Here is a 21,532-nt window from a genome sequence, read left to right as displayed (position 1 = left end):
ATGTTAGCTCCAGCACGCTCAAAGACAGGCGTTTGTCTACACCTTGGGAAGAAAAAATCATTCATTAGGGGACTCAAGTGGAGGTTGGTGGCCCTGCCTGTGGCGGGGGGTTGGAGCTTCATGATCCTTGAGGTCCCTTCTGACCTGGGCCATTCTGTGATTCTTAGGGGACCAGATGGTGCTACCTGGATCTTATTAACATTAGACAGGCAAACAATGTTGGATTAAGCTAATTTAAGTTTACCTATCAGTGGTTGATAAAGCCTTCCTCCAGCTGCCGGAGAGGAAAAGGCACTTCCAGAGGGCACCCAATTCTCTCCATCCGAGAGCAGCAGCTCTGCATTGGGCAGTAGACCCTCTCTGATTTATTACAGCCCTTACATGAGGCAGCACTGAGCTGCAGGTTAGTTTGTGCCACCTTCCAAGGATGCTGCCCCCAGGAGCATCGCTGCCTGCCCCACAGCAAGGGCCCAGACCCACGGCAGCAGTCTTCTGGGTGCGATCAGCTCAGCAACCCAGCAGTCTGCCAGCCAGGTACAAATCGAGAGCAATTCTTCATCCTGAACACAATCTCACTTAGTGAGAATGGAGCAGCTGCTGAGAAGTACCAAGGAGATACCCTCATCAATTGGTTCTGCTTCCAATAAACTCATCACAACAACAATTGGAGCAAGAGGGAAGAGCTGTCATGAGAGGTGGGGACCTCTGTGGGGTCAGGTCGTTGTGCCTCTTCCTTCCTCAGCCGAGCAGTAACACACACATTATCCCTCCTTATGTGCTTATCTCCCACTTAGAGGCTTTCTGCCCGTCAGGCTGCAATCCCAGGGATTAGCAGCAGGCACTTAGCTCCTGTCCTCACTGCTGCCCATGTCAGAAACACAGAGCTGCTGGGGCTCGAGCTGCAAAAATAGCATTTTCTATTCCCTTATCACCAGTCGGGGTTGTAGAATGTAGAAAGAACCACAGCAGGGCTTGGGCCTTCAGTTGGTACAAGACTGCCAGCTCTACAGAACAGTCATTGATGTGTTACTTATTTTGTCAGATTTTTCGCTTGTTGGTTCATAGAATCATTTCCAGCTGGAAAAGACCTCCAAGGCCACCAAGTCCAACCATGTGCCCAATGCACCACTAAGAGCCACTGCCCACTGCACCAACACCTGCCATGGAACTGCATGAACATACATCAGATCACACAGATCAGATTTAAAAATAAAAATGAGTCTCTTATGAGAGGCAGTGAGATGACAAAGTTCAAACACTAAGCAGAGCACTAACCTAATTTAGGAAAAAAAAATACATATATGAAGAATAGGCTAAAAAGTCTGAAAATTGCAGTGACAAAAATTAATTTGGAAAGATAGCAAAAGGACAGGAAGTGTGCTGTCAACAAAATCTTGTAAAATGCAGAAATAGAAACCTAGCAGTCAAAGATGATCACATCTCAGACAAAATGAACCCAAAAGCAGACTCACAGCCAAGCAAACAGTGTGTGTCTGAGCACACGTGGGGGTGAGCAGGAAAAAAAGAAGTAATTTCTATGCAAACTCACTTTAATTATGTTTTAAACGTGTACCTCTAAAACTGAGTAAAACCTATTTCCAGCACAGCACGAAGCCTGCAGGAAAACAGACAGCATGCGTTTAGAGGGGACATAAATATGTTTATTCTTCTGGAGAGGTTCTGTGGGGGTGTGACATCTTGTGCGTGTTTCAGCAGCTTTGTACGGCTGCAACAGATGAGACAACTGTAAATTTGGTGAAGCATTAGCTAAATTAATGGATGTGTTAGTATCATCATTATGGTAGCACACAGTGCAGGGTCTAAAGATTAAAAGACTTCAAACAAATTCTAAAGCAACAGCTCCACAGACTGCAGTAACAGGTAGCAAACACAAAAGCAGGAGAGTAATTACTTGTGCTCCCTGAACAGAGCCCATTTAGGAGCACACATTTTCAGCACAAGCAGCACTGACTGAAGCTGTGACATCCAGGGGAATTTCTCATAAAGAGAGACAGCAAAGTCAAGCACACAAAGCCTCGAGCTCTTCCTGCGGTGTGCAGGCTGACTGCAGAATAATTCAGAACAAGGAAGAGAATAACAGCAAGCTTTAAAAGGAAACTAAAATTAATTTTGATACTTTTTAATAAATGGGTTAATATGTCTCGCCTCTTAAGAGCCAGCAACATTTCCAAGCACTAATAAGGCTCACACTGCTCCTGTCCCAGTGACATCCCATCACTGCCATTCACCAGCTGGCACAGACGAGGCAGCCATAAATCCAGCCCTGCCTGCACCACAGGCAGCAGCCATGCTTGAGCAGGGCTAAAGCTATCCTGAATGTGATGCTTCCATGGCAGGAAACTGGAGAAAAAATTAGGAATAATCCTACTGAAACACACCCGACTGTCTCTCATGTTTGTTCATTATTCCCAAGCTGATGAGGCAGGCAAAACCTTACTTCTTTCCCTTTTCTTTATTTCCCATTAGTTTCACAGCTCTCGAACTACTTACACCAATACTTGCAAACATACAGAGCTGTTCTCATTGCTGTGAACACCTCAACCCCAGAAGTTAATTCTGAAGATTATGTACGTGGAGAAGGATAGCACTGAGCCCAGAAAAATACACCTTCTCAAAATGATTTTGGTGCCAATGCGGGAAATAACTTCAGAATGTACACTTAGGGCAATGAGGGCCTGGCAGTGCTGCCCAGAGCTCTGGGTGCTCCATCCTAGAGGTGCCCAAGGCTGTGAGTGGATTCTGGGCAGCCTGAGCTGGGGGGCAGCCAGCCCACAGCAAGGCACTGGAACTCACTGATCCTTGAGGTCCCTTCCAACATAAACCATTCTATGAAGAACTTGACCTAAGGAAGGAAGGCTCTCCCAGAACAGATGCACGGCACCCATCTGTCCCCTCCTTCCCACACCCAGCCACACTCCTGCTCTCCCCACCTGCTGTGAGCACAGATGCCCAGCAGCAACCAGACACCGTGTGCGGCCGACAGCAGTCTGCACTAATGTGGAATTAATGATGAGCTTACCAGTGGGCAATTCCCAGAGGTTCTTAGGTAAATCCCATTAGCTGCCTCTCAGTCTGCTGGACAACACACAAGTTTTGTTTACAACGCAGCGTTTTCAAGAGAGCAAACACTGTGTTCTCCATGACCACAGCTCCAACCCAGTAGTTTTGTACATAACCTGGTATACCCTCAGGTGAGGCTTGTAACCTGCTGCTAAGCCACTTGAACGATCCACTGAGCAGGTTCTGCCATTACTGGGGACTCTCATCCACAAGTTCACTGCTTCCAAACGCTCAATGGACGGAGAGCCTCCTTTGAGATTTTCTCCCTTCTTAGCAGAGGGCTTTGGAGCATCATGCACCTGCATGAAGAATGACTTCTGATGCCTGAATCAATACCAGCCAACTGAGATTACAGCCAAGCAAATCCCATGAACGTCCCTCAGAGGTAGAGGTCACAATGCAGGAGGCCTGGGAATAAAGTCAGAGTCATTATGTGGGTCAGCTTGCCTCATTTCCACACCAGCAGCCTCCCTAATCTGCTGCTAGCAGCTTTAGGCCATTTGAAATATTAACACTTCTTACCTCCACAAATATTGACCATCATGCTGAACTGTAAAGATTTCCTTTTCATTTCCTCCCTTCACTCCAACTAAAATTTCACCTTTGGTTACAAGAGTTTCAACTCCTAGCAAGCAATCACAGGAAATCCTAAATGTCATCATCACAAGCATTCCAAAGCTTGGAGTGTGCCCACAGGAGACTGGGCAGGGTAGAACAACACGAAGCATGTAGATCTGGTACTAACTTATAATTTCTGCTGTAACTGCAAGGATTTCATGGAATCCAGCCTGGATATCAATTCCACCCTAAATTATAGAAACCTCAAAGCAAAAGGTATTTTTAATTAAAAATGCCTGCACAGGCCTTTGCAAGCTAAAATTAAGGCTTACAATGGCACCATTATCTACAGACTGTTTCAAGAACTGGCTTTAACTGTACCCACTGTGATAGTTTAGGAAAGTTCTTTTTCTTCTTTTTCCATGCTTACAGGATAACAATTCTGACCATAAAAGCAGCAGGAATCTGAAAATACAGAGATGGGAGCTCCAAACTGCCACTGAATGCCCAACACTTTCCCTTGTTGGAGGTCTCCTCGGTACAGTAATCGACATTAGCAATTACACTTCCATTCTGGCAGCATGTTTTAATTATACTTTATCATATTGCAAGAGAAACAGACTATTACAGGCTGTTTTGTTGATTTTTTCTTTAATATATAAAAAAGAACCAGCTATCTCTTAATTGTTTGATAACAACACCTGAAACAGAATCATAAAGTCCTGAATGCATCATTATTTTCTCATCATTCTATTTTCATGCACAGTTAACCTATAACCATTCCCCCCACCTGCAGCCCCAGAAGGGCTCACCCAGAGCAGATGAGAGCAGCAAAGCCGACTATTTAATTCCTCTGAAAACCCAAAAACCAGGCAGGTTACCTTCCCTCGTGGTTCCAGATGTCTGCCTGGAGACACGAGAGGCATATGGCCTCAGATAAATGAATGACAAAGTTATGCATCTACAGCCAAAGTTCATTCCATAGTATTTACCTACGAGATTCATTTTCTACAGTACCAGAAAGGATAATGACTGAAAGAATATATATTCATCACACTGAGTAATTTTAATACATTTAAATGATTTATTTATTCACTCCTTGTACCTTGGGCCACTGATGGTCAGTACACAAACCAAGGCTGGTTTAGTGGCTGAATTTGAGGTGCGTGACCTATTCATGGGGAAGCAGTTCTTTCCTCTCACTTTATTCTTCATGCTGCCATAAAATACACACCAGATGAACAACATTTCTGTGAAGCATGTGCCCTGTCTCATTTGTGACACCTGGCTCTTTTTCAAAGTGGTGTCAGAGCAACTTCTACACCTACAGAAAGTCACAAACAGTCCCATAAGAAAATCACTTCAAGCACAGCAGTTTAATTAAAGCTGGCTTTAAAGCTAGCAGTAAGAAGACAGTGCAAGAAATCTGCACCACAGAAACAGCAAAACGTTTTTCTTGAATATTAGCACCTTTAAAACAAAGCAGCAAGGGATATACACAACAACTATGTGCACACAACTCTTTGCTGAGAGCGGTGAGGTGCTGGAACAGCTGCCCACAGAGGCTGTGGATGCCCCGTCCATCCCTGGAAGTGTTCAAGGCCAGGTTGGATGGGGCCCTGGGCAGCCTGGGCTGCTATGAAATGGGGAGGTTGGTGGCCTTGCATACAGCAAGGAGGGTTGGAGCTCCATGATCCTTGAGTTCCCTTCCAACCCAGGCCATTCTGTGATCCCGTGATCCTCCCATACCCACCAAGAGATGCTGATCTTCTTCTCTGCTCAGCAGTAGATATGAAGGAACTGAGCTCTCTCTGCTCAGCATCCACACCAGAACCATCTAACAACTCATTCTTAAAGCGAAATGATTCAAGTATTCATTATATTTAAATATAAATGCTCTTTCACACAGCGTATGTTCCCATTTTCCTTGTCTTGTCGTGTCACATAAGGATTAAAGTACCTAACACGGAGGGCTAAGCAGAGACATAAATAATTACGACAGTAAATAGAGGATCCTTGAGGAAATCAAATGAAATGCTTAAAGGAAATATTTATCAGCGATACAAATCTTTAATCTTCAAAACAGCGACAGACCTTAGAGGAGACAAACCAGAAAGAAAACAAACAAGGCCCAACCAACACCTCTTCCTACCCCGCCTGGGCTCACTTCTGCACTTCTCCTCTAAGGAAACAACCCCCATATCTTATTCTGAGGCACCCAAAGGCCTCGAACACGGCCCAGCATCACTGATGTGTCACGCAGACCTCATCCCACTGCAATGGGTCGGTCCTGGTGACAGAGGAGGTCACAATCCCAGGGACAGTTACACAAACACAACCATACATGTTGTCAAGCAGACAGCACCAAGCCATCCCACAGACCAGCACGCTGCCTATGTTAATGCTACGATACATTCAATCCAAAATCATCATTTCCACCCAGTAGAAGAATGAGGCAAATCGACATTTTATGAAGTTTAAAACGGGGCAATTTCATGCAGTTAAATTTTAAGACTATCAAAAGTGGAACCAACTGCTGAACCCATCAGCAGTAAGGTCCCTATATGCTGTATTTAAACTTCCGAGTAGCAAGTAGGAGAAATTGCCATTACATAAAGCCTAAATCGAGGGAATTTAACGTGGTTAAATTATTCCTAAACCATGGAAGACTGACAAGTTCTTTTATTACAAAGCGCTCTTATCGCTTAATGGAGAAAGTCTTTTATGATTAAAGTTTTATTTGGTTTTCAGATACCAACATCACTCAAGCAATATTGCTCCTGCAATTCAAGGCACTCCGGAGTGCAGAATTATCTCCGTGCAGCAGCAAGGAACACACAGCTGAACTCACTGCACTAATGGCACAGCATACCATACTGCGGAGGTTGATACCACTGTGAGGATCATTTTGGTTTGGTTTTAGATGTTCTTTGTCACAGTCCCTCTGCACTTACACTGAGTGCAGTGATGCCGAGGTCCCAAGGCCAGAGCCTGGCGTTCCATCTGCCTCTGCAACAAAACTTGGACAAATACAGCTTTATCACTCTTGCCTTGCAGGTGTGGGAATGTGAAGTTACCAAGAACATGGCAGCTCTAGCTTCGAGGCTTCGTGACTGGACAATGTCCTCTACTAACCCTCCACTAAACAAAGCCAAGACTGGCCAAGGCACTGGGCACAAGACACAGGCACACGTTTACATACAACCACCTTTAAGAGCTAATGAGAAATGGGCACTCAAGATAGGTTTTCAACTCTTTGATAACAGCAGGACAAGGGGAAATGGTTTTATGTTGAAGGAGGGAAGATTTAGGTTGGGTATCAGGGGGAAGTTCTTTGCTATGAGAGCAATGAGGTGCTGGAACAGCTGCCCAGAGAGGCTGTGGATGCCCCGTCCATCCCTGGAGGTGTTCAAGGCCAGGTTGGATGGGGCCCTGGGCAGCCTGGGCTGGAATTAAACGGGGAGGCTGGTGGTCCTGCATGCAGTGGGGGGTTGGAGCTCCATGATCCTTGAGGTCCCTTCCAACCCAACCATTCTGTGATTCTGTTTTTAACCACATCATCACTGAGCAGTGCCAAAGTGTTAAAAATCGCTTTTAATAGAACCTATACCAAGCATCAGTGCACTTTTACAGACAGACAGCTTCTTTACAAAATAAACACCCTTTAACTAAAAAATAGCTTATTTGTACTTGAAAATATTTCATAACACAACACAGCAAACGTAACCCTTCCGCACAGTGTCGGTGTGCTGCTGACCACTGTACTTTCAGAACATAATTTGACAATTTTCCATTTTCCACATATTTTTTTCTTGGACTGCAGCACTGTGAGACACAAAGCATACAAACAGGCATTCTGCATATAAAAATGCTTTCCAGCTGCTTAGATTTGAAATTATCTTAACATTTAAGAGCAAGCTGTGCAAAGCACAATAATGGGTATTATAATAAACCACACCAGATTCTCCAGGAGTGTGTAAACCCAGGAATCAGGCAGCACAGGGACAGCATCATACCCATCCCTGTTCCCACGGAGGAGAGGAGGAAAGCACTGCAGTGTGCACCTTCCTTGGCACAGAAACGCATGCAACACTCGAGTTTAAGAAGGGCCAAAAGCCAATTAAGCGATCAGTGCTATACTTACTCCTACAAGCCTAGAAATAAGGCCTTACTGACCAAGTGATAATTGAATTCCAGTTCTTAATTTGTGCATTTAAGAAGCAGCCCCCTCTACCAAATGTTTATCGGAATTCCTCTTAAAAGGCCTGTTTGCCAGCCAAGTTTTTGTCATCTCAATAGCAACTGCTGTTTTCTCTCAATGAAAGGAAAGCAAAATTACATCTTGTGTGGTATCGGTGAAAGAAGCAACGGGGAATGGAGGGAGCGGAAGACATCGAGGTGTACATTCACACTCCACCTGCATGGCTTTGCAGAATGGCTCCTCAGGAAGCACACAGCACACATGCAGCTTTCCTCTCTCCCTTATCCCACCCCAAAGCTCCAATTTTTAAAGCACTGCTACAGGTTTTCTGCACGTAGAACAGCCATGGAGTGTGTAATTAATGATGATCCTCGGGAGGAAAGGGCTATTTCTGCCACAGCTAAGCCCCGGCACGGTGACAAACTATTAAGAGATTTAGGGGCTAAATGTTTCCAGGCTGCTTCCGACCTTAACAGAGCCCTGACAGGAGCTCTACAGCATAATGCCAAAAGGAATCACTCATGGACCTCCAGAGATCATCGAGTCCAACTCCCAAAAGGAAGAAACTCCACATAATGTACACACAAGCATTAGTTATATGACCCCATCAACCATTTGAACAAAAATAATTTATATTTATGTGTTTGATTTTGCTGCTCAGCCTCAGAAAAGCTTGTAACAAGACAAAGGTGTAAGAAGTTACACCGGTTTGATGCAGAAATTCATATCATAGAATCATAGAGTGGCTTGGGTTGGAAAGGACCTCAAAGATCACCAAGCTCCAACCTCCACATTTAACACCAGCCCAGGTTGCCCAGGGCCCCATCCAACCTGCCTCGAACACCTCCAGGGATGGGGCATCCACAGCCTCTGCACTGCACTGTTATAACACCACCACGTAACGTGGGAACTGGGAGGCACCCAGAGCTCTCATTAATCACAGGCCTTCCTACCCCAACAAGAAGGTGAACAACACCTCTCTGTAGCTGGGATATCACAGAGGGCACAAAATACCCAATGGTATTCACTCACCTCGCTCATTTTTCTGCATGGTAAGAGCCTGGGGTTCTTGTTTTGGCTTCGTTTTCTTATTAATTGATTTTTAATACAGACTAGGCTCCCAAGGACAAGAAGGACGACATTGGAATAAATTCCACTCTGATTCTTCACTCTTTATTATGCAGATAAATGCACACTTCAGCTTGTCAGGTTTGGCAATCAAGGCTCCTGAGAACGTCTGCAGCTGAAAACTTTCATTACAGATAGAGAAGTACTCTGCACGACAGCTACAGAAAACAGTCTCCAGGAGCAGCCCTCAGATACACAAACAACCAGGGCTTCACACAGACATCATGATCTGTAATTGTTATTCAAGTCTCATACTGCACTACTACAGAGAAACATAATTGAGAAGCGTTTCTCAGTGATAACACCAATTAGTGTTTCTTGCAAAAGTTGCCCCCCAATTCCACATCACTGATACTTCACAAAGGGAAAAAAAAGCACAGTGGTAATCACAAGAACCACGGCTTAAAGCCAGTATTATAAAAACCTTTCTGTCCCTTTGCAAAACAGAAGAATTGCAGCACAGAGCCACCCAACCTGTTGTGCCACCTTCCAGTGCTCTATGACCTCTCCGCAGATCTCACTGCTCCAATGTCTTCTTGCACTTCATAACACCTACACAGAGCTCACTAGGATGGAAACCTGCTCCGCCGTGCTCAGCTACACTGTTATTTTCAGAACAAGTTAAGGATTGTTTAACAGTAGGTTAAAAGAGGCTGATGGCAAATCAAGCTTCATTTTTAAGCCTCAGCTCTTGCAACCGGGCTTGAGCACGCAGACTATGTTTGCAGAGCTTTCCTGAATCAATGAAGCTTCATTCAAGGCCTAAAGCATGGCATCAATAACAAAAAGGAGCCATAATTCATCGACAATATCCATTATTAAAGCAGATGCTGGAAGCACACAGCTTCCAAGAATCACTTATTAGTTCCCACAAAACTAAGGGATGTGCAAGCAAGCGGGTCTAAAAGGTGACAGGTACTCCAAAAAAAAGGAAAGCTGCTGGCTGGAAAGAATTTCCAGTAATTTTATGAATCATCTGCACATAAAAAGGAAACCTAAGAACCCCCCCATCAGCTGGAAATCACATCCTGCCGTCACCAAAGCAAAGCTGACCTACAACACCTCATCCTCCATCACTGCAGTGAGAAGCATCCTGCCATTGGGCCTCCACAGCCTGCTGGAAAACGTGGCTCCTCCGCAGCCTGCTTGCTCCGATCAGGGGGCACCAGATCTCTGAGGAAAGCTTTCTTCTCTTTGCTTCTTTCTATATGCTTGCAACCAGACAAAAGCATCTGCTGTGCTCTAGTTTTCCCCTCGATCTTTAGAAACTGATCTAGAAATTAGCCTACCGTCCCATCACAATACCCAAGTCAGCACTTCAAGTTTTATTTGTCAACAAATTTGTGGCAAGACTTGAGCGCAATGTACACATTCATCCCTCCAGCCATTAAATCTTTATGGCATGCTATTAAAAAATATCTGCTCCCATTGTGAATGCAGACAGCCCAATGCATACAGTAATTTGACAGATAAACACGTTACTATGGAAACTACCAAAATGAATGCCTTCTTTTCTAAACTTGGCCATAACCCCAAACTTTTCATATCGCAGCCCAATGTTTCATTCACTTGCTTTACATGATCACAACAGACCTTTTCTCTCTTGAAACACAAATACATTACAGGGTTGGAATAAATGAACCTTTCCTTTACACCAAGTTGTACTCAAAATAGCAATTTAATAACGAGTACCAATTTTATGAAAGCCCTTTTGTACTACTTCAGAATACAGTTCATAATACAGGAACAGAAATCTGCATTAAAACATTAGACAAAAGTATTAAGGATTTGACACTACTTTATGGAAGTCTAAAGCATACGGCACACTACAAAAACATGAGTCATGTTGCAAAGACAAGCATTCAAAAATACAATTCCATCTCATCACTCTCGCTCATTTTAATTAAAATAATCACACTTCCTAATAATTAACTATTTCAGTCAATGCACATGATCCCTGCTTTATTGCTTGGAGACTTTGACTTCCTCAAGCAACATGTATTTTTTTCCAAAAGCTTCTAAACAAGTATCTCCTAAGACAGCTTTTGTAACAGAAAATATTGTCTTTAATTAACAATTTTGATTCCGAAATTAAGAGATCCGAGTATTTTTCTGCAGGAAAGTATTTCTCCATTCCAAATCCACAGCACCTTTCTCTGCCCCCCAGACACATCCTAAGCTTTCGGCCCCCCCACAGCACACAACCCAAAGGGATGCTGGCCTTCACTTGGTCTCCCAGACACCGCTGTTGGAAGGATGGAGCTACAGGAACCAAAGCACGAGCCTCTCGAGTCCCTCAGAACTATTCCAATTAATGGAAAACAAAAATAAAGCTGAACTGATAAAGCTCCAGGCCACTGGACTACCTTGGCATAAACAGCATTTCCTTTGTTGGAAGCTCAGCGTGCTGAGCAAACTGACCTCCAGTCCACACATAAGCACTCCTGCTTTAAATACTAGAAGGATTATTTCTTCAGCCAGACCTGAAGGCACCTGCCTTGCCTTTTGCAAGCCTTGCATGTTTCAGAAGAACCATCTGCTAGAAATATTAGATTAAATGCAATTAGTTCACAACATAAGATTTCATTTCCAACCTCTTCCCTTGGGCCAGCAACTTCTGCATTCATCTCTGTCATTTCACTCATTTAAAAACAAACTACCAAAAAACCCACAGAAGTTCAGAACCGAGCTGTCCTTATATCTTTTAAAAAGCATTTGAAACAGAACTGTCATCAATACTAACACTGTATTTCACAGACCGTTTTGCAAACTTGCCAACTTTCTCTTCCCCCCGGAGCCCTGGCTCGAGCAGCACACCTTGGCTCTGGATGCTCCAGATACATCAACAGCTGTGGTCCCTGCTCCTGCAGGAAGGAGTAGAGGGGAGCAGCCCTGCATGCAAGCCAAGAGATGCCCTCTGAGACCCCTCTCACTGGCTGCCTCAGTGTGCTTCAGCCCAGAGAGAGGCCAGACCCAGCCCCCACTTCATGCGATGCTCTCCATAAAACTTACCTCTCTTACAGCTTTTCTGTAAGAGAAATTCGAGATAAAACTTGAGCTTCCAGAGAAATCTCTGCTTTTGTGCAGCTTGCTACAAGACACGAGGTGCCTCTGAGGAAAGGAAGGACTGCAAACCTTTTCTGACTCTACTGACTGCTTTTGGAAGAGCATCCCCACACCCTGTCTGGTCCACGTCCTGGGAAGTTACTCCTCTGTCACCTTGAGATTTGTCAGGCATCCTGCAGTATCAGTATGGGGAAAGCAGCAAGAGCAGAACACAACCCTACAGATGAAGAGCCCATGGTAAAAGGATGCAGAATGCTGACATTTTCACAAAATTTCTGCATACGTCATTGATAAGCAGGGACTGCTAAATACTGACCAGTATTAATTTTCTTCTAGGGCAGAAAACAGGTATAAGAAATAAGCATATTTTTCTTCAATCGTGGTACAAAAATAGATACAAGTAAAGACGGCTTGACTGGAAGCCAGCTCTGTGTTAATTGGGATAACACTTGCACGTTGTTAAGCAATGTCACTACCCAGCACAGCTCACTGTTACAGCACCCAGCTTTTGTACTTGTCACTTGTATGCTTCAAGATGCAACACACATCAGAGGGGGACTTCTGACAGCTGTGTTCAGTCTGTGAACTGTCACCACTTACACTGTGCACCTACTGCAAAGTTGTCTTCATGAATCATTTACAGAGCAATAATTATGACTAAAAAGGCATGGAAAGCTTACTTTCCTCTTACTTACCTCTTACTTCTATGTACATTCTACACAAACAGAATCTTTCCTCTCTAATCGTAAGAATGACTTCAAATACTGGATTACCAAATAATAATTATTTTGGTTTTTTCCTCTTCAATGCACCAGACATTTTATATTGCTTTTGCAGAAAAAAAATGCACAAGGCTCAGGCTTCAATATGGTAAAAGGTCAGACACTAAGATATCTGCAATTCTGAAACCAGCGAAATAAAACAGAGTACTTCAGATCTTGGTATTCTGTCTGTTTGAATTGTAAAAATAATTTAGGAAGCACAGAGAAAGGTATGAGAAAGATAATTTAAAAAATAATAATAAATCTGTGGCCACGAGAGATGGCTCAGACTTGGCACTCACCCCTCAGAGCAGGCAGCAGGGACCTCTCCTTCTTGTCATCACATTTATTACATTCACTGAAGTACAGAAGTAAGAAGACATCCACAAGCACCCACATGAGAGAAGTGGCCAGCACCACCTTGCAGTAAACAAATCTCCTCATCGCTTTGCTTCCTCTCCAGCTAAAGTGCTAAAGAAAGAACGCTGCTGCCGAGATGCACCAAACTCCCACAGCTAAAATCCAACATGGAAGCAAAGGCACGCATCCCACTGCGATTAAAAGAAGAAAAGGGCTCAATTAGCTAACAAATATAGTCTGAATTGAAAAAAGTGAACATCTCAACACTGTACTTCCACGTGAAGCATGCTGGCACTTTTCACGTTTCAGCCCAAGCCCTTTCCACCCTCGTCCATGAATACCAACTATTTAAATTTACAGATTTCATAGGTAGTCTCCACTGTGCTTTTATTTAGAAGCACACCATGTATACCTCAATCATTCTAATGGTATTCTAATACAATGTAATATATTTTAGTAAAGAACATGCAAAAGGTCAAAGCAGTGCTAACAGACAGTTCTAACCCGTACTGCAACCACTTCTTGACTCCAAGAAAAACACACAGCAACTTTTTTGAACATTAGACATTAACACAAAGAAGTTTTCTTTTGCCTCAAATACTGTGTTTATAGTGCTGCTTTAAATATGTCCTGCAAGGACTAGAAGCAATTTACTTTTTTTCTTTTTTTTAATTAATCCTGAAGGAAAAAAATTGAGTACTGTCATAGCAGCACCAAAGACACCTGCAAAAGAACACAGCAGTTACCCACCCACCTCTTTAGGCTCTTCCTTGCAACAATACATTTGAATCAGAGAATCACCAAGATTGGAAAAGACCCACAGGATCACCCAGTCCAACCATCCACTCATCACCAATAGTTCTCACTAATAGTTATTTAAGTTCTTTCCTATGAGAGTGGTGAGGTGCTGGAACAGCTACCCAGAGAGGCTGTGGATGCCCCGTCCATCCCTGGAGGTGTTCAAGGCCAGGTTGGATGGGGCCCTGGGCAGCCTGGGCTGGTGGGAAATGTGGAGGTTGGTGGCCCTGCGTGTGGTGGGAGGTTGGAGCTTCGTGATCCTTGAGGTCCCTTCCAACCCAACCATTCTGTGATTCTGTGATAGTATCTAACCTAAACCTCCCCTGTCTCAGCACACAGCTGCCCCTCAGCAGCCTTCTGAAAAATTCACTTTAAAAGTGCTTGTAGCCATGGCTGTTCCATCCCAGCCTCCAGCTGAGCTCCGTGCCAGCAGCCAACACCTCCCAGGACCTGTCGGGTCCTACGTGCAAAGAGTCACACCTTCATCCCCCTCCATTTCTTTTATACAAAGTGCAAAAACTGGTAATAACTGCAGGGTTTGATTCCATTCACAGCATGGATGGTGCAAAAGGGAGTGTGAAGAAATCGAGCAGAACTAGTGCCAGATTGATGCAACTGGGTGTGTGCTTTATCCATGGGGTCTGAAATCATCAGTGTGCAGAAAGGCAAATGCAGCTGTGGTTGGCTCCTAATGCATGCATCTCTGCTACCAGCACCCCTGCTTTGTGCATCCATGCTTTGTGCATCCCAACGGGATGTGAGAAAGAACTTGAGTGCTATGAGGGAGCAGAGCCCTGGCACAGCTGCCCAGGGAGGTGGGGGAGCCTCTTTTGCCTGGGCACCGTGTGCAGCTGCTGTAGGGAACTGCTGTGGGGTTGGTCTGGAGGAGCTCCAGAGGTCCCTTCCAGCCCCCAGAGCTCTGGGATTGTCTGCTAGGCCAGATGACCACATGTGGACACCTCACTCGTACCGTTACACGCTGCGTTCCACGCCAGCACTGGGAGTTGTGCTTCAGCCACGTCCCCACGCACAGCCTTGGAGCCGAACCACAGGATGGCAGTCCCAGCACCTGCAAAACAAAACACAGGACAGGCCTTACTGCTCCACTGCCTTTCCTAGGATGGGAATAAGAAACTCACAGAGTATTTGCTACCAGGCTGAGCTGGCTGTGGGGTGGATGGAAAGGAATCAGTGCTGCCTGCTGCTGTCTCTGCGCAGCCTCCAGCTCCTAGGGGTGCCCCAAGTGTGCTGGGGCACAGTAGGAAGGGAAAGGGGACACAGCCAAGGGACTTTTAGGATTGGAAGTGGATGATCTTGGAGGTTCTTTCCAACCCAAGACATTCTGTGATTCTCAGAAAGAACATTCTCATAAATTGTGTCCTCATTTTAACCCACTTATCTTAGTTTCAACACATTTTATAAATAAACTTACGTTTAAGTTTCACTTCATTTGAACAAATGAGACGGAGGAGACAGAACAATTTAAATGAGCTTTTTAGAAATCTGCTTGAAGTGCTATTTTACTACATAATAATCAATAAAGCTCTTCATCTGCCATGTAAACACAGCCAGCAGCTCCTTTTCTCACCAGAGCGACGCAGGGCCAGTTGATTTAAAATTGTATGGGCTCTGGAACACTTGCTTCCAGTTAGCACAATTTATTTTCATGCTAGTCAACAGGAACGGTTTAGTGATAGGAAGAAAATTACAAAGAAAAAAAAACAACAGAAAAATGACATAGATCTTTATTAGGGAAAAAAACCAGAAGAACAACAGAGGCCTTCACCCCCCCACGCAGCCCATCACCACAGCAGCTGTCATTGGCTTCTGTAGCCTTGAGTAGCACAGTTATTTGCTCAGCACCAGCTGACACAAAAGCACGTCCTCCCTGAGCACTTCATCACACAGAGGAATTCTTTTCTTCATCAATTCTTGGTTTAATACAACCCAGTGAACCCCAGCAGTGTAGCAGTCGGAGGGATGAGTGGGAAAATCTCCTATTCCCAAACCTGTGCAGTTTCTAAACCGACTGTGCAGGAACCACCGCCTCTGTAACACTGTGGCCAGGAGCTATGCAGTTTGCAGGGGTTAAAATAAAGACAGCCAGACAAGCAATTACAAAGTCAATGGCAATTATAGTTTGGCTTTGCTTTTTAATAATTAACATTTCAATTAAATACTCATCCCACTACTTTAAAAGAAAAATAAATAAATAAATAAAAAAAAATACAGACCTGCTTTAGCACTTGAAGCCCAACTAATGCTGGGCCACCGAGTTCCTATGCAGCAATACACACCAGCTGCCAAGTGCCCTGGCCCCAAGCTCTCCCCATTACTCCGGCCCTAAATTGCTTCGATTTGGGATTTTACTAAAATCTGGAGTATCGAGGCTTTAGGGGAGGATGGGGAAGAGAAATATGCCAGGTCTCCCAGCTACCACTGCAAAGAACAAAGCTAATCTGAAACAGTAGGCAGCAGCAACAAAGCAGGGAAATCCCTGCCCCAAAACACTGCAGTTTCGCAGCGCTGGAAGCAATAAAGGCAGGGTTTTATAATAGAAAACAGGATGCAAATTTAGAATTCAGCTGCATTGCCAGGCTTTCCTAAAACTGCCACAGCAAAACGCAGCGCTAAGAGGATCTTACAAAGGTTATAAATTCAAGCTCTGTACAACTGGCAGAGTTAAAAGCTCACATCACCTTTATCTGGTACTGAAACAGTCCCCTGCAGAGCTTGCTTCCACCCAGCACTGGGGACATGAAGCACATGCTCAGCATTGCTCCCTGCAGCCCGCCTCAGTTCCTCAGGGACTCGACACCGTGGCATTCAGCACTCATCTGTCCAGTTGCCTAAAAAGCTTTTAATTTAATTTCATGCCATCTCTCTGAGATTGCAGACCAAAAGAATCGCCCTTTCATTAAAAATAATGGCAGCATCAATTGGGGTCAGGGCTCAGAGGAGCATCCAGCACCGGCAGCGCTCCTTGGTTATATCCACACAGCCCCGCCAGTGCACTGATCCCACCACAAACCACAGACCTCAGTGCCAGCATCTTCCTGCCAGCGCTGTTTGCAACACACCTGTTGATTATCCCAAGCCATGCTCCTCTCTGAAGCATCCATCCATTTCACAGCCCAGCGCTTTCCTCTCACTGCTTTTTGCTCTCAGCCTTTGTCAGCGTGGCTCAGCTGCGGATGCAAGACAGCAATTTCAGCAACATGGGAGTGAGGGTAAGGGCAAGGTACAGCAGCAGCACCTGGGACTGCAAGCAAAAACTGCATCCAGAAAAATGTATGGAGCTTTATCTCTGCATATTTCCAAATGGCCAGTGTCTGCAATCTGTGTGAGCACGCCCTCGATAGGCCCCTTAATCTACTGCCACTTTTAGAACTGAGTATGCGTTAAGTTTTCTAAGCCTTGGGCAAGACTCAAACTCAGTACAGAAGATCCTCCAAAGAAAATCAGAAGTATCACCTAGAGCCCACTAAGCACCTTCACTGATTTAATAGGAAAAGCACCATGAGAGTCCTAGAGTGCACCTACATGCTAGGTGTACTCCTGGAACTGGGGCCACATCTTCCACAGAGACTATTCTCCAGCAGCATCACACAACAAGAAGAACACCTCCTATTCTTCTCCTACACCCCTCTGAACTATGAACACTGAGGGAAAAGCATGCTGTTAGGAGCTGGGGGGCAGAAAACTGCTTCCACTGACCTTCAGAGCTACGTTTCAATTATCACATGTAGACTGCAGATAACAGGTGCTTTAGGAAGAAGAGTAAGTGGATGGAATTGCATTACTGTTATGACTCCAGAGGTAATTTCCTGCCTTTTCATTATTCAACCAAGATATGCTGCCTTCTCCAGTGAATCTATCACACGGGCTGTGCTTTTGAGGCATGCAACTTCACCACCTCAGTCGGGGCTGCAACTCACCCTGCTTGACATCTCTGTATTTTCACAAGCCATCTCCACGCACAGCCTTCAGCTCTCCTCTTGCATTCCAGCACATTCGGGCTAGAGGCTAAGAACCAGAAACCTCAGGATGGCCGCAGATACCACTGTGATCCTGACCACAGGAGTACAGTATACAAAAAACCCAGCTCATTTACAACATTTAAGTACTGCTAAGAGAATGGTTTGGTGTTACTATTTTTGCCAATCTCTGCTGCAGAAGCAGAATGCAACACGGGCAGCACCGCACCGAATGGCAGCTGGCCAGCAGGAAGTGACAGAGTACATAAACACAACTGCACCCACGTGTGCCAGGGCCAGCACATCACAAAACGAGATCTCACAAACCAAAGCCCTTGTTTTGGTGCAGTATGTGCTACCCTGCGTTATAATAAAAATCCATTAGAGTTGCTTCCAGAGAAATAATCATTAAAAAGCTGAGGAAGCAAACTTGCTTAGAAAACTACTAAGGATTGCAATCCTATTTTCTGTGACATATTAAATACGTTTAAAACACATTTTGCCTCCCAAGAGTTAACACTCGTTTAATCAAACCTAAATATATACTATTATCTCCAAAAAAATGCATGAATCATCACCAAATACCGCGAGCAGTTTATTAATTCATGTACAGTTTCCTGAAGAACTCAGAATGCTCAGACTGCCAATCTCAGGGATTAATACAGGAAGCTTTCACTTTCAATAAGAAAATCAGGTGTATCAGGTTAGAGCTACCCAGTGCTTTGTGTCTTAAGATTGAGTTGCTCCCCCTCTTTCCTTTCCTGAAATAGACAACTTGACATTTAAAAGTCAACCTATTCTTCATTTTAAAAAGCGGTTCCATGACTCTGAAATTAAAGTAGAAAAGGCTTATTAATTCACCTAATCAAACTTATTTGTTAGTCTATCCTCTATTTTCTGTTGCTTTGTTCAGACTAGAGGCAAGCAATATGCCTAGCACCAGCTTCTCCCAGAATCAATACCTCAATGCAGTGAACCTCCCAGGTTCCCAACATCCAGATAAGAAAAGCTTTTTGTGCTCAGAGCAAACTCGCTGTACACCGCTGAGCTTGCAAGTGATGGCAAAATGGTAAAGGATTCCTTTGCCTTTAGTCCACACCTTCACATTCTTGCACCAAGACGTGCTGTTTGCACAGATCTGTTGGCCCAAAGCGCTAAAACTGTAAACCCAATTAAAATGCTGACCTAAAGGAAGACAGGCACCAACTCAGCCAGGTGGTGCCTCCCCAAACCTGCACCCTCCCCAGCAGGAAACAGGCAGGGATCCCCCTGCAAGCTGCTGGAGCCTCCCTGCAGCTAATTAACAGAGAAACCTGACTGCATGTGCTGTGCTTTCAGATGGTGGGTGTTCTCCCACACAGACCACTGAAATTAAGAAGTAACAAGTACTCGAGTGGTACTGACAAACTGACAGATAGCACCCAGAACCAGTTTTCCAGCCCTTCAAAAGCTGATGAAATGGTACAACAAGCCAGGCAACAGCCAGGGGAAAAGCTAAGGGACGAGCACCCGAGGAATGGTACAAGCAGCACAACCATGTACCAAAGGATTTCCTCTGGCAACGCCAGCGCAGTGCCAGGCATCCCACAGAGATGTGGAACCAGCTACGACAGCCTCCACCAATGTGCTCAACAGCAGCGTTCCTCTGACACCAAAACAAGGGCTGCTGAATGCAATCGGTTTTCTGCTAGGTGCTGTGCCCACGTGAAGCTGGGGAGCTCACTGAAAGGAACAACGGCAGCTGCATCACCTGGAAGCACGTAGTCTGCCCACCTAGTGAACTGAATGGCCTCTTCATTCATTTTCCTACATGCCAAAGAAACCCATTTCCAGTGCTGAGAAATCAGAGCTCTCTCACTGCCAATCGCACAAAACAAGCCCCTCAAAAAGCAGTGTTTGTGAATACTGAAAAGGCCATTGCTGACAATCCAAATTTTTATTTCACATCATAGTCGCTCTAACTTAAAAGCGAACCACCAAGAGATAGTAGAATATACAGAAAGAAAGAGTATATAATCTCAGTGTTTTTGAAGAAAAATAGATCTGCCAGAAGACCACACGCCTCACTACACTGAACAAAAACACTGGATACCATGCTTTCCTATGTTGATAAAAACGACTCTCCCATATTTTCAGTGCAAGCACTCTGTCAAATTCATCCACCAATGTCACACATGCAAAAAAATAAAAATAAAAAATAATATTAAGAAAAAGCAAAGCAAAACAAAACAAACAAAAAAAAAACACCCAAGGCAATCAGATCTAGTACTTGACCCAGCAGTGGGCAGCCCTGCCTGCAGCAGGGGGGGTCGGGTGATGATCCTTGTGGTCCCTTCTATACTAACAGTAGACCAGGGCAGCCTGTGGTGATATTAAATGTGGAGGTTGGTGGCCCTGCCTGTGGCAGGGGGGTTAGAGCTTCAAGATCCTTGGGGTCCCTTCCAACCCAGGCCATTCTGTGATTCTGTGATATGATTCTATGAATTGTAGGCAGCTTCCAGGTTTCTAAGTTTCTTATTTCCTTCTTTGGCCTTAGTTTTCCCATCACTGGACACAGGTAGCGCTGTGCTGTACGCTGCCTCAACCCAAAGCAGCAGCACTTTGCATTATGAGGAAAGCAGCGCGCTCTGATTCTGCAAGCAATGCTCAAAACATAAAATGGTAGTAAGCTTTTGCTGTAGACCGTAAAGAATGGTTCTACAACTCATTTACCCCTACAATAGGGTTCTCGGGGCATGGAGAGTGGGAACAGATACGCTACCTCTCCCCTTCCAAAACGCTTCGGGAGAATCAGACTTCTCTTGCTGGGGGAGGCAGGAGCTAAGAACACAGCCTGGAGCCACGCAGGGTTGCATTCACACAGACCTTCATTCGTGCCTGAGAAGCAAAGCTGGTCACAGTCCTTCCTTAACGCTCACCTACAGGCAGAGGAGGCTGCCAGCCTGCTTCCCCCTGCCGTACCGGCACCAGCTCTCACCGTAACGCACACTCATCCTCCGCAACCTGCACACACTGAGCTCTCACACACCAACGCAGCCACAGGCACAGATCCGGGTTCTTCGAGCACCGCTCCGGTGAAGAAATCACTCCTCAACCTCGCACAGCTGATCCCAGGGGAACCCAAACGCATGCCACATTACGCTCCTGCTTTGCAGCAACAGGCCAAGCGAGAGCACCGCCTGCAAAGGGAGCAGCAGTTCGGGAGCTGAGCGCAGCTCCTGCGGCAGCCCTGCACAGCTCCAGCAGCACGCACTGCACGGCCAACGGAGGGATTTACACAGCCTGCTTCCACAGCAGCCCGAGACCGAAGGCCCATTCCCTCCCCACGAGACACGGTGCCCAACACCCAGCGGCAGAAGCCCTCCTGCTTTCTTCTGCATCATCCCAAGCGCGCCTTACCCATTCGCCTTTCCTCTCGCTGCTTCCAGAAGCGCCCAAACAAATCACTCAGCCCACTCTCGCTCCACAGCGAAGATACCCAACTCCACAGTGCTCCGCAAAGCACAGAGCCACAGCGCCGTGCGGGCAGAAAGGGACCTCCGGAGCGCCTTCAGCCCAAGCCCCGCAGCGGGACACGGCTCACAGCAGCGGCTCTCCGGCCG

At 45.3% G+C, this 21,532-nt stretch overlaps 1 long non-coding RNA gene across 1 annotated transcript in view; it reads right to left on the bottom strand.

Moving 5' to 3' along the window:
• Positions 1–17,172, bottom strand: part of LOC104911818 — a 28,981-nt gene extending 11,809 nt beyond the window's left edge. The window contains exons 1-3 of the long non-coding RNA XR_004160374.1: positions 17,034–17,172; positions 14,924–15,022; positions 13,098–13,346 (exon numbers count right to left, since the gene is read on the bottom strand). This is a non-coding gene — a long non-coding RNA (uncharacterized LOC104911818). The remainder of the gene's footprint in view (positions 1–13,097; positions 13,347–14,923; positions 15,023–17,033) is intronic.
• Positions 17,173–21,532: the final 4,360 nt, after the last annotated feature.

Source organism: Meleagris gallopavo, chromosome 7 (genome assembly GCF_000146605.3).
Source record: "Meleagris gallopavo isolate NT-WF06-2002-E0010 breed Aviagen turkey brand Nicholas breeding stock chromosome 7, Turkey_5.1, whole genome shotgun sequence".
In the NCBI taxonomy this organism is placed as follows: domain Eukaryota; kingdom Metazoa; phylum Chordata; class Aves; order Galliformes; family Phasianidae; genus Meleagris; species Meleagris gallopavo.
Note: the sequence above shows the minus strand (reverse complement) of the source record. Positions and strands in the feature narration are given on the sequence as shown.